The 14,859-nt window shown below is 39.1% G+C and overlaps 1 pseudogene; it reads right to left on the reverse strand.

The window, feature by feature from the left end:
• LOC137186853 (uncharacterized) overlaps positions 1–7,917 on the reverse strand; it is a 40,665-nt pseudogene extending 32,748 nt beyond the window's left edge.
• Between the last annotated feature and the right edge of the window lie 6,942 nt (positions 7,918–14,859).

Raw genomic sequence — 14,859 nt, forward strand, 5'->3', positions numbered from 1 at the left:
ATGCAGAATTGAGGTCAACAGACATGAACTATGCCATCGCTACATGACAAAATGCTCAATCAACAACCAATCTAGCCACTTGGGTGTGCAAATTATTCTTGATTTCTTTGGATGTGAGGACCATCAAATGACAAAACCTAGCAATACTGAATGAATTGTTAAGAAATGCAGAAGTCATTCGATCATGAAAGAAACCACATCTGCTCTAGGGAAATTCAACATACCCCGGCATTTCTATCCTGTTCCAAATGAACTGAAAACTTTCCTTTTAGTGATGTTCATCGGAGCATAATGAAAACCATCTTCACCACATGGAACAAGAAGTTCAGTGGACTGAACATACAGCTTGTAAAGCCAGCGCACAAGTGCAGCATATGAAATATGAATCAAGAAAGGACACATCTACATATGTTTTGTCTACAGAAAAATGTCTACTTTGATAGATTTGAGTCCTCATAAATACCTAGGGAGCTTGTACAGGCTTTTACTTCCTCAGCCTCGCCCATTGTTATGTCTTAATAAATGAAAGTAATCTTGTTGAACCAGGAGAAAGCTTCAGACACTCTAGCACAGCGCTGAATATTTCATTATGGTTTCTACAGTGTTAGCATGCAGTAGCTAATGATGAGGCAAGCCTCCTCTAAGCTGCTTCCATCCCCCAAAAATACTCCCACTTCAGTTTGTCTGGGTGTCCAGGGAATAATAAGGGAACGTTACAAACTGCAGAGCCAGAGATGATAGTGGTACAGACCAAACATCTGTTGTGGCTTGCATTTGAATTCATGTGAAGAAGATATTTGGATGTTGGTACATCATTAGAGATGTGGCTGTGTGTTTTAAACGTGAAAAAACAATTTTTAGGATTTTAGAGACATTAGAATGATTACATAAACTCACAAAACTATCACCAGAAAGATCTCCGCCGGCTACATGTTTTACCCTGTAAATATATATCTAGAGATATACAAAGGTAAAGACAGTAAAGTGCATACCAGCACTGTGCAAATGTCAGTTTGTGAATAGCCGAAGTTCAAATACTGAATACTGTTCAGGAATATCAGCCTTTAAATTCTTTCATTTTGGGTAAATAAAAGCTTTGAGTTTCATATTCCACATGTTTTCTCTGTACCAGGACAAGGTTGAATATACAGACACAAGAAAGTAAGGGGGGCAATCTACAAATAACAGCCACCATCTGTCAAGTTTCCCAGCCTTGGGCCTTTTTTGTTCAAGTGATGGGACCATAGTTTATCCTCAGACACTTGGTCTTGTCTTGTCTGACTGTTTTGTCCCGAGGCTCTTGAGCATTCACATCCTCTTGGTGGTGAGTTTCCTCATTCTCATTTGTCCTTCTGTTCTTTGTCTTTCTGCCACCCTCAGGACTGTAATAATATTCAGGCCCTAGTGGCCCTTGTCTGTAACAATCCTATTTCAAACTCCACTCCGGAGCACTGCCGTTGAGTTTCTACACTTTCTCCAGCAGTCACATGGGATGCAGCTACGGTGCCACAGTTACAGGTCTTGACCCCTCGCCTACTTGCTGTGACTGGGATCTGAGCAGTGCAGGCAGTGCAGGCAGTGCAGGGCCATGCGCGCTGCATTTCCATTTTGTGTCAGAAAGATTAAGATCATTGAAGATGAGGTTGGCACAAAACCGTTTTGTGGCAGACTTAGCATATAAATGGAAAGGAGATTAAATCACCAACAACTAAAGAGTTCATTGTAACTGCCTGATAGGCTATACTGCACAGCATGCACAAGAGGGAAAATGGCTTTTGTTAGTAACTCAAGAAATTATGCTGTTAGGCAATTAAAGCAGAAGCCCTCTGAAGTTAATGGTGAATTTTTCACTTTCCTGCAGAAGACATGTGAGACATGTGAGTTGTTGCTGTTCCCTCTGCCAACCTCTCTATTTGTTGCAGGTTGTCAATTTGCTGTCTTCAGAAGCAAAGTTACTCTAGAAGGCAGAGTGCCTTACAGTCAAGTGTGAAATTCGGAAAGATTAAGAAACTAGAAAGCACTCAGGGACCACATACAGTACCTGTACCTGCTGGTGCAAAATCCTCTGAATTTATTCTAGTAATAGAAAATGTTTGGAAGTTTGCATCTGAATCATGCAGTGATAGGTAAACACGCTAATTTCTGAACTCCAGGAAATAATTACTGCTTTGTATGAGGAGGAACTGTGGGAAATTTGGTGGTCACTGAGTTATGTGTTACCATAAATGTATGGATCAGTTAGTCATAGGAAGAAAATGTGTGCATCTGTCATCTAAATGTGTCTGCACAGCGCATTGAATAATATGTCATTTTAAGTACAGTCCAACTTTGGAAATGGTTTTCAAGAAAATTCAAATATGTATCAAATGTCCCTGAAACCTTTGTGTCATGGTTTAAGGGGCTGGCTATAAACCATAACATCTCTAGCTGAGTTATGTTTACTGACATAAGTGTGACATCCTTGTACTGGTGTTCATGTCCTGCCTCCTATGCGTTGTTAGGTTTAAGCTACTAAAACATTTTGTTTAGGTTTGGGAAAGCAAAACATGGGATGTGAAACACATCTAGCTTCTAGCTAGTCTTAACTTTTTCAGTATTTAAACAGTACCATGACCTTGCCTAAAAGCAAAAACATTAATATTCTTTAGTTGCCAGGAGCACATACTGTAGGGAAAACAAATGAAATGAATTCTGTAGACATGTTGTATTGGAAGTGAAATCTAAATGTTTCCTTGTTATCTTTAAAAAAAAAAAAAGGATTTAAATTTCTTAATTCTGACACAGTTGTATACAGTAAGAGAATGATTTTATGGAGACAGGGATGACTTTGGTAAAAAATGATAACGGAAGAAGGATCCTGTTACTATAAGAGGCTGGGTTCAGATAACTGGAAATGTGCAGTATCAATTTGGACCTTTTACTGTAATGTAAAGCAAAACAATGTGGCTTAAATGCCAAGTGAGTCATCGTTGGAAGCCTTAGGAATATTGCATATGATGGTACCTTTCAGGAATGCCATTATAATCATTCATTGTGTGTTGCTGTTGCTGGAAAATGGCAATATTGTAGGCCTCAGGTGTTTTCACCTTTTGTTGCTCTGAGAAGGCATTTGAAGTCGTTCTGTTCTCCCCCACCTGTAGACAGAGATCAGTGGGAAATTTATTGGTGCTTTAAAACAGCAGTATGCAGCAGTGTGGCTCTCTTTGATGTGCAGATATTTCACCTGCTCGTGCTCCAGCTTGATCTCTCTGTGTGTGTATCTGTGTGTATGTGTGCAAGGACTGGCTAGAGGCTGTCACCAGAGGCCGTGCCTGAGACACCGTTGCCATGGTAACACATTCTCCAATTTGATGACAGGCATGAAAGGCATGTTAAGAGATTGAATGTTTCTGTAAGGGCAGACACACACGTCACTTTCACCCCAGAGAGAGAGAGAGAGAGAGAGAGATGTGTGTGTGTGTGCATATTTCCAAATGCAGTGTATATTGGCCTTTTCTGTTATTTCATATTTGCACTATGCAGGATTTTCTAAAGCTGTGATGGCATTTTGGAGACATTCATTTAAATCCCCATTGAGATTTCAAGTTAAATGATGCTCATCAGTAGGCTATATAATATATAATATAAAATATAATACGACATCCGACTACATTGTGCAGTGTAATGAGTCTCTTTAATGAGCAACTGTATGTCCAATGTGCATCACTTCCCAGCCAAAAATGTGGGCATATCCACCCTGAAATCAGATCAATGAATCTTGACAGGCCATGAATAATTATTCACTTTGATTAAGGCTGAGTCAGTATGCATTTGCATTTCAGAGTGCCGTTGTGTGGCTCACCAAACTGAACCAATTACATTTTTATAACAATGCAGGAATAAAAACTGAAAAAAAGATGATGATAACTCTTGCAAACTTGCAGCTTGTAGCATTTCTTACTTCCTCGAAGGAAAAAAACTGACTAAAGTTTAAAAAAGTCTTGCCTATACAGTACCTTCCCCTCTGCATCTCTCAAACTATGTGTACTTCGAGGGTCTAAGGACAGAGGATGTTGTATATAAGGTTGGCTTGGCTTGACTTGACCTGTTTTCTTTCCTGCTGCATATTTAGCTCATGTCTACTCTTAGACTATTATATTGCTTTCCAGCCTAAGAATCTGAACACATTTGAAACATTTGACACAGGATTAATAAAAACTCTGCATGGTTTCCTGTTTGGTTTGAGAAGCATACTTTTAGTGCGGGAAAAAAGACTGTTTTAGCTCCCTTAATTCACATTCAAGGAGCCAGAGAAGTTGCTTTGAAAAAAACAAATGAAATACAAAGTCAGCACCTACAGGAAACTATTTGAAATTGGCAATAGCCTGGAAAGAAGGAGCCAGGAAGCAGGAGCTTATTGTCCTCTCAGGTGAGCTGCATGACTGGCATGGGAATTTAAATCGCTCCGGATATGAGTATGAATATGCAAGTGGATATGTAAATTTTGGATGCTAATTTGAGATCTATGAAGCCGCTGTCTGTTCTTTGGAGAAAGCAAAAGTTCAACTGGGTTTTGAAACCTCAGCTTAGGCCACAGCCAGTTTATTTCCCAATTATTCATGTCAGCTCATAAAGCTGCATCGCACATCACTGCGTTTCACAGGGAGCAGCAAATTCACAAGCCATGACACAAACACATTGTGCGTGCACATGTCCATATGCAGACACACACACTCAAACACACAAAGTGCACATATGCAGGCAGGCTGAGCTGTGGAAGACTGAGGCAGCCTTCTTTCAGTAGCAGGGTTAATTCAAGACATTAGAAGCGCAGCGTTGAATAATGTTGCGCGCAAATCAAACCCACTGTGTTGAAATAAGTGTTCTTTAGAGACACACATCTACGCCCCATGTCAAACATAACTAAAAAGAGGTCATTCTCAAGCTATAATTACTTCACTCTGCTCAGAGACCTCTGGAGCGGATGAGTGAGGACCTTCAGTCCTCCAGCTTTTGTGAAAATGTACGTTTTTTATGAAATGGTACCCTTGAAAGTCATTATGTTGCATTTCCCTCATTATTTGGAATTGTACTGGACATGGACACGGACTCATGGGCAAATCTCTCCTTATATTGTGTATGAGAGGAAAAAGATCTGATGTAAAAAATATGCAGGGCATTAAAGGATAACACAATGCTGATTTCAGTTTTATGTAAGGAAGAAATGCAATAAATGTGGTGCTCAGTGAGAGACATCTGGGAGGAAAAACAAACCTTTTGGATTTTAGACTTTTCAAGGGCATTAATGGAGATAGAGATTATGATCACTGTACATCCTATAAGGAATGTGCTTATAATTAGGCTTTTGTTGAGCTTCCTTATTGATCTGTTCTATGCCTCAGTAGCAAACAGTTGAAGGCCGCGTTTGTACCCGATAGCTCTGCATATATGTCATGGACAAATGAAAATGCCTGGAGACTGTAAGAAAGGTGAGTGAGAACATCTGTCAATAAAGTTTCGGGAGAAAGGCAAATAAAACAGCTCCACAAAAGCAATTAATTAATTAGCAGACTTTATTATTCACCAGCAATTTTGATAATTGATTCCAGCTTTTGAAAAGTGAGGATTCACTTTTCTTCTGGCTTTTGGTTTTCTGATGGCCGGACAAAACAGGCAATTTCAAGATATCAACTCACGCTCTGGGAAATCGTGAAAGAACCTCTTCCTAACTTTGATACTGCACATCACTGCATAATCCTGCTCTATGTGGGCTACTATTTATACTTTTATGGGAAGATCTGCCATCAATCATGTTCTCAGGGGGGCATCGCTGCTGGGAAGTGCTTTTATGCTTACCTCTGTAAGTAGCAGCCAAGAAAAATGACTGTTTGGTATCTTATGGTAACACATTTACATTACCAAACAGTAGTACTACTGGCTGTATACCTTTATATTATCATATCAAAGTAGGATGTTAAAAGTAGAATGGATCAGCGATGGATGACGCATTCAGCTCTCCATCTATCACACATGAGAAGCAAGTTTCCTCTAGGGCTTCGTTACCCAAAGAGACATCATGGACTGCACATATGTCTGCTGTGCATGGCGGGCCTATTTACCACTTCATAGAGCTGTATTAAACAATGCAGACCAAGCAGCATTATCATTTAAACCTTCATATATTCCTATTTTTATGTTTGGCATTTAGTTTGGGTCAATAGTCTTAGCACTACACAATTAAAGTAATCAGCAGGTGTCAATTGAATACATTAGTTTCAAAGTCGCTGAGTGTCACAAAAAATGGAAAGTTCATTTCCATGTACACAAATCTACAGATTTAATTTCACAAACTGCTGTGAGACTGGGTTGGTAGTGTAGTATCATTGTGCACGATGCAGTGTTGTTCATGCACTAATATACAGAACTAAAGCTGTGGGTTTTGAAACAGTGAATCATTCATCAGTGTCTGACCTCAGGAAGTCTGGACACAGTCAGACACAGTGATGTATGGATCCCATCTGTTATTCCTCTCCTTTTAGATTTAAGGGTTTAAAACATTTAGCTGTGTTGTTTCTTACTTCCTCTTTTTATATGTGTCCAGTTTTTTTGCATCCATACAGAAGGTTGTGACTGCTGGTTAAGGTTTTCCTTAGCATTTAATGCCTGATATAGTTCTAGCGAATGTGGCATCTAATTAACTGTCAGGACTTTGCCAGAGAGAAATGATGGATAATGTGAAAGGGTTGCATTAATAAAACCCAGCCAAGCAGAGTAAAGTGTAGACTTGGGAATAGGGATGCCTGGGCTCTGGGGTACTATTGCATGCAGTTGGGCTTTGCAGATGGAGGCATGTGCGCTTCAAGTTTAAATTGAGCCGGTTGTTGTGTGAAAGGATATTCGCTCACTCCTAGGGTGCAGTGATTGGGGAAGAGTTTAACAGCGGTGTGCAGTCACTGTCATGCTGCAGAGTCATCTGTGATTTACAGTGTAATTAGTGCATAATTTGCCAGCTGGTACATGTTTAATTTGATAAATTGTGTTTCCAACACAAGAAATGAGAGTTGAATCAAATTTTCCTTTGTCATTAATATATTTACTTCTCGCTGTCATCTTGTATTTTGTGTGAAATATGTTTTGAACAGACGTCACAGCAGCCACATCTGTGGGTAACTCTAATAACAATATGCGCTTTCGACACGCACCTTTGAGTTTAATATTGCACCGTTTCCAGGAACATTGCACCTTGTGTTTGAACAGGAACTCTGTGCTTGTAAGGAGTCTACACAGGCCACTGATAACAGCTTAGTAATAAATCAGTTTTAAACGCAGTGGTTCATCTGTATAAGGCACTAAAAAATGCCAAAACAACTGTATGAAAGTGCTATGGCACTGTAAGGTTACCTGCAGAGCTCTTTGTAAGCATGGAAACCAGCTGTAAACCCTGAAGTACAAATTCAAATCAAAATAGTCAGCTACTACTCTCAGCTGGAGACAAAGTTTACGGCCACAAACAGGAAAAAAAGCTCTTTGTCAACAAGCTGACAACTTTTGAAAAGAGCAGAGAGAGCGGATGTACTGTTGGCTCATACACGGATGTGTACGTATTGCCTTTGAGCAGAGATGGGTACAGCTGGGTTTGATAAGAGTGCAATCCATACCCCTGGAGCTGTCATAGACCCAGCTTTCATTTAACATGCCCTTTCCCGCCTGAATCAGTCTGTCTCATGTCACTGAGCTTGACGCCTACATATCTCTTTCTCACCCTTTCTCACTCTCACCCCTCCCATCCTTTTCTCGTGTCTCCCTTTTCTTCTCCTTCGTGTCCTCTCTGTGTCCCTCTGTGTGATGTTGCACCAGCCGCCACTCCCTCTCCTCCACAACCATCAGTACCGCCACTAAGTCTGATTCACTGTCAGGTCCATCTGCCGCTTTCTCCATTGCTGGTATTTGAGCTCACAGCAGCACACAGAGATACCATGACTACTTCCCACTCAGCATCCTTTAACTTACTGACACATTTAGGGTTAGAAAAGGCAGAAACTGCGGTGGAGGTGAAAGAGAGTTGGGATTGACTGCAGGAATGATCAGCTTGAAGACAAACAGCTGACAAATGTAAGAGAAAGGAGATCATAGTGTTGATAATTTATAAAAGCTGATTTTTGTGCATTCCTTTGCTGTGTAAAGTTGAGCTGTCAAATAATAGCTAACACAAATAAGTTATCATGCTGTTAATGTATACACAAAGTATGACAAAGATGCTGTAATGCAAAATTACCATACAGTATTGAGAGGCAAGATGGATAGGACAAGTCATGGTACAATGATTCAGCATTAAAAGTCATGTCATCAGTCCTCGGGGTAATGAATAGTGAAATCCATTTCCATGATAGAGCTATAAATGTCTTCTCCTTTCCAGCTTTGGAGCCTCCTTCCTATAATTCATCTCTCATCTGGGGATGTTTTCTGGTAGGAAACATACTTTTATATGAACGTCACCTCTGACATGTACATGCATGGACCATGTCGTGGTCAGTTTGGATGAATATCATGAACTCCACTGTCTTTTATGGCTCTGTGTGACGCTTACTTCCCTCAGTTTATGCTATCTTCACAGGAAATATTCACATGCTTTTCCACCACAGAGCATGAGCCAAGAAAAAGACTGTATACATATGCACACAGAAATGGAGCCAATGGAAAAATATACAGATTGTAGGGTAATAAATGTCTTTCTTTATGCTTTGATGAAGAAGTATTCACAATGATGATGCACAGTGACATTTTTACAAAAAACGGAGCCAAAGTGAAATTAAAAAATTGGAAAAAGAGTTCTGCAAATACTCAAGTAAAGGCCAGTATTGAAATAATGGCATGCACAAATTAAAGGCCAGCTGCTAATAATGTCCAGGTGAAAAGCACTGAGAGTGGAATTACCTGTAGAATAATGGATTTCAGCACATGTCTACACCTTTAATTCCAGAGTAACGTCATACTCATCACACCACTGTTTGCTCCATTTGTTCTTCTTTTCCATTTTTTTTTTACGAGCGCTTTTAAGCTACCATACAATAAAAGTTCACTTTTCCCTCACATGTTTCAAATTAAAAACAGGAGTATTTTGAGTGGGACCTGCCTGCAGACAAGATGGCGGATCTCAACCATGGAGGACACATGTCTTCCAAGACGGATGTGGTTCTTTTTCGTGGTTTTCATGAGAAATTAGTGACTCCAGCAGGTGGCAGTAATACACCTTCTAAAGAAATGAATGTGGAAAACTATTAAAGAACTGGCAAAATACCATATTCGCAATTGTAAATGTATAAATTCAAAATTGATTATTTTCATTACTCAATAAAGAAACAAAACTGTAGATCAAAATTGATACAAACTCGTTAAAATGGATGAAATGTTTTCAATGTGTAAAAAACAAAACATTTCTTGGCTTCAATTATTAATGACTATTTAAATAAAGGTAATAAATAAAGGTTAAGGAAAAAACTATTGGTTGTCAAAAAGGCTATGGAATGAACTTTTGACAATCTTTTTTTTCATCTCATTATTACTACAGTAGGCAAGTCACAGCATGTCAAGTTTATTTACATACATGAGCATGTTGCATGTTTAAAACACTAAGGGAAATCAAAGTCTTTCATATGATGCAAAAACAAATACATCAAAACAACATTATTACACTCTGATTACAATATAATAATATTATGTATGAGATAATGTGTCTTTATACTAATTACAATTACTGTGAAGATACTATTTATTTGAGTAGCAACAGGTCCATTCAATCATTTGATGAGTTCCAGCAATCATATCACAGTTACCAATTAAAACATGAGCAGTTTTCTTCTTTATCACCCAATTTAAAAGCTCTGACTGAATTTGAATAATTCACAGACTGTATTCAGTCCACATTCCTGCCCATTATTCCAATTAGAAAAAGGTAAGTGAATTATCCCTCCAGTGAAAATGTTTAGCACTGAGTAAGTGCAGTCTAGTATCATTAAACCATTAATACCAATATACCATTTGTGGCCCTTTGAGTTACACTGTGATTGTGTCAAACATTATTGAGCCATTTTGCATCCCTTATAGCAAGTGACTGAATCTGTTTTAGTAGCGCAACAGGTCAGAAATGGAAACAATTTGTAACACTTTTTTTTAGTAAATACAGACTCTGACTTTGATTAAATGTGAAGTCATATTGAAAATGTATCAATCAGCACCCCTTTGTTTCCTCAGTATCTAATGGAATGTAGTTGCTGTTATTATTGCCATTTTACAGTATTGATTTTTGTAGGACTTAATTCAACTTTCTGCTGTTTTCATTGTTTCATCTTGTTAATAGAGTTGGATGTGTGTTATAGGGTTGGTGAAGTGTGAGCATAATAAACTGTAACAGTTGGCAGATATGCCAGGCAGTGGAATAATAAAGTCTGTTAATGTCTGTTTCTAAAAATGAACCTGATGGTTTATATTCTTGTTAATGAAATTAAAGTATTATTATTATTATTATCATCTTTAACTGTTGTGGAAGTATTATTGAAGTTACCTAAATTGTCACATGATGTCTGGCCAGCTGCTGTTCACCCCCTCCCCCCAGATGTTGAGCCATATGTGTGGTATCACCAGAGAAGGGATAAAACCTCAGGATTTTACAGTATTAAACTTGTTTTATCTCAGCTTTGCTGGGAGATTATGTTTCACAAAAGAAACCCACCATCTGTCTGCTGGGCCAGAAAATAGAGGACATTTCCCTGCCCCTTTATGGGCAAAGGGGATCTATGTTGCAGAACAACTGCAGAACAAACACTAGCGACGCTTCATGGGCCAGAAGGTGCAGCTACTTTGGGCCTTTATGAGCTGGAGCATTTCAGACATATTGATGCTATGTAATGCACAATCTGCTTGTATGACTCATAATCGGTTTAAAGTACAACACATGTAAGTCTCTTTTGTAAACTTCGGTAATCAAACAGACAGATTAATCATAAATATGGACAAAGCAATGTGTTGCAATGTTGTATTTCTCTTCTCTCTACATTTCTTACATTTCTTTTGCTGTTGTTTTCTGTTTTTTTTGTTGTTTTTTGTTATTTTGTCGCTTCAGTCAGAGATTACAGATGCCCTGGCACAGACAGGTGTAAAAAAGCATGTCATTTCAACCTTTACAGTCAGTTTGTCTCCTAAATTTAGCACCCTGCCTCACAGTGTTTTTGGATGGTGATATTTGTTCTGCACAACACCCTGAAATGACAAGTGATGTTCAATAAAGTCCACACAAAATGCTCAACTTTCATTCTGATGTGCTTGTAGAAATAAAATCCCAACTTGCAACTATGCAAAAAGACGGCATACCGGATGCCAACGAGGTAGCGCCGATTAAATATTCATCCTGTTCCCTCAGATCCCTTGTCCTCTGTTCCAACAGAAATAATACTTGTGCACCCAAAAACGTCCTTGATATGTCCTTCACAGCACTGAATAGAGGGTTGTGACATTTTGTTACTCCATTGAAAATGTATTTTTATACAGTGCTAAAATGAAAAACAACATTTTTTTAAGGTTGTCAGATGTCATGTACTGTTGTTTATTTTCATATATATTATGGTCTTGTGGGTGTAAAGCACGTGTCATGATCCTGGTGCTCATGAAGCTGTTAAAAAACTGTCAATGAAGTGTGGCTGCCAGAAAGGTTACTTACATTCATTGAAGGTTTTAAGATAAGACTTGAGTTGCTGAATGATGAGTAGCTTGTCTCTTTTCTATCTGGTGAACCTTTGATGGAAGAGTTCAGCTCCTCCAGCATTCAGTCCTTCCAGAGTGTATTAGCTTGGAAAAAAAAGTCATTCTTCATGGATGCATGGTGAAGAGGAGAGTGAGCAGAAAATTAGATTTTTTTTTTCTTCCCGTCAGTATATAAATGAATCTCAGTTATCACTGGTCATTACCCGGTGAGTGGAAGGAGAACTGGGACATCAGGACAGGACAGAGTGAAGGACCAGAAATATTTGTGGAATCACATACAGCAGACAGTCAGTAAATACTGTTTACAAGTGATGAGCTGCAAAAGCCAACATTCTTAGATATGCAGACAGGTTATATGAAGAATTTCATCCCAAACAAGAGAAACTACTTAAACTTTGACAACAACAACATCATGGCTCAAGATGTGTCTTAAATGTTAACTCTGCTGGTCAGTTTCACTTTTCAGTATAGGTCAGCTGGCTTATCACTTTGGTTGACACTGAATTATCTATTAACATGCATTAACATGCAACAGCTTGGTAATTCTCTTTTTTTTCATTAAGCACTATCATCATCAATTGTCATGATCCTCAGGGGATGAATCCTGCGGACTTTAGTGATCCTCTGACTTTTCCTTTAGCCTCACCATGAGGTTGATATTTGTGGTTTTGAGGGTAATATCCCATGTGTCCCACAAAATTAATTCTAATAACTTTGGTAAAACCCTTATTTTTTATGTAGTGCCATCATCTGGTCAGGATGTCACTTTGTTTAATACTTTGGTTTATGACCAAATACTGAAAATATAATGACATTACCATCAGCCTCAGTTGCACTTTGTGTTCAGAGATGATTAGCAAATGCTAACATGCTTAACAGAGATGGTGAACATGGCAAACATTATACCTAGTAACTATCATAACATAATAAACATGCTAGCATACCGATGTTAGAATTTAGCTCCAAGCACTGCTGTGTACAGTCTGACAGAGCCACCAGCATGGCTGTAGACTCTTATTCTTGTTGACATAAAATATGTCAGCAGTGTTATTTTTGCACGTATCCTGTCATCATGATTGTCTTCCTCATCTGTCTAATCAGTCAGGAACGATGTGTTATAACTGAAGGTGTCCAGTCTGTAACGGCAGCCATCTGGGATCCTCAGGGTGCTCAGACAGAAGTGATTCACTCCATCTTCAGGAGCAGACAGCAGCACTGGAAGAAAATCTCACCTAAAATCAAATCGCTTGGATAGTTTTATAGTTTGTATCAAATTAGTCGACCATTAGTTGGTGCACCTCAGGGAAATAAGAAAACCAAAAAAAACAAGATGAAAAAGAAAGGTTCAACATGACACCAGAGCACTGAAGTACTGCTTTCTATTGATTATTCCTCTGTTAGTGGGAAGTGGTGATTGGGGATATGTATAATAGCCCATAATAATAACAATGAGATGGTAAAGAGAGGAGCTTGATCCCCGTTCAGTCCCACTCACCCCAGATTGATGGTGGCACGGGTGGCTTTCCACTTTTTTCTTCTGCAAAATCATTAAGTCCCTGCATTATGGACTTGTTTTTATAGAAATCATTGTTCAAGTTTAATGTTTTAGAATATGGTCACTTGCTGTATGTTTATGTTTTACATAATTAGAGTGACAAAATATGTTTTTTTACAATCATATGTTTTTTTATATTATATTATTATAATATCTGCTGCAGATTGCCCTGAAGCTTGTTTCTATTGTTTTCCTTCACAGAATACAAATGAGCTGTTGGGGAAAGAGGAGGGAGCAGTGCCGAGCTCCATTAGCGCTATCTTGATGTCTTTTTGCGCGATGTGTGTAAATCTCATTTGCACTGGGGCCATATCTGGTGGGATGGAGAAAATTAAACATCTTGAACTTGGGCTTTTTTGAATGGGATGCTCCGAGAGCTCAAAGACAAAATCAAATCTGCGTCTGCTCCTTCCTCCTTTTTTCAATGGGAGCTCTGAAGTCATGATGCCAGCCCATCAGAAACATGCAAATTAGACTGCACAGACTCATATAATCTGATAAACACATCCTCTATTGAATACCGAGTGCCTAAACGCAATTTCTGCAGGAAATTATACTGCTGATGAGCAGAAGATACGTCGTTATAAATGGAGGTATAAAAGGCCATCATGAATCTGCAGTCACAGTCTTATTGTCTTTGAAAAAACATGCTCATTGTGGCACATCCCCCCCGTTGTGGAATTGAAAAAAACTATTTTACCCTCTAATTAGCTAAAAATTCTGACCCAGATATGATCAACTGGATTTGGAAATAGAAGACGATACGCGTGCAGGCAGCATGTCTCCAAGGGCTATCTTATCTGTGAGAGCAGATTCCCTACAGAGGCAACCCACAATCGGCTCTCCCTCCTCCCCTGACGGATCATAACCAAACTGTGCTGTCTGCTGAAATCCAACCACCAAAGTCCTTGAAAGCACAGCAAGAACCCGGAAAAAGAATTAAAGCCTAAAATTAGCTTTAGCTAATCGCGTCACTTGATATTGTGGTAAACTGAAGATGGGGAAAGGCTGTTTATATCAGCTATAGAAATGTGTCATCTCTATTGTTTAAAACAAGGCAGTGAGTGCATTATTTCAGTTCCACTGCATCTTTAAATTCAAGCATCAGAAGTATCAAGCTACTTTGTATCTCTGGTTTTCTCCTTCAAAGTGGTGATAAGGATTTGTTCTTGCGCTATATAGTAGATTCGGTCAGAGATGCGGATCACATCCTGAAGGAGTGGCTGTTTGGATAAGGGGCCGCCGGGCTGATAAGTGTGACTGTCAGCTGACATTGGCTGAGCGGACGATAGCTGAACTCATTAGGCTAATGAATGTGGGGGGGCGGGGGGGGGCGGGAGTGAGCGATGCTTTGGGAGGAGAATCAGGGGCAGGACAGACTGACCCCTTTGAAGATTGAGGGAAGTGAGATATGAGAGACTCAGGTTTGCTGTGTCAGCGTTTCTGCAGCACTATCTGGAAAGTGTCGGGCCTGAAGGCAGATGTGTATGAAATTATCAAGCTGTAAAAACACTTAAAAATGCTTTTTAGGATGGATTCTTAAGAGGAGGATTAATAATGAGCAAGTC

The sequence above is a fragment of the Thunnus thynnus genome, chromosome 7, assembly GCF_963924715.1.
Source record: "Thunnus thynnus chromosome 7, fThuThy2.1, whole genome shotgun sequence".
Taxonomy (NCBI): domain Eukaryota; kingdom Metazoa; phylum Chordata; class Actinopteri; order Scombriformes; family Scombridae; genus Thunnus; species Thunnus thynnus.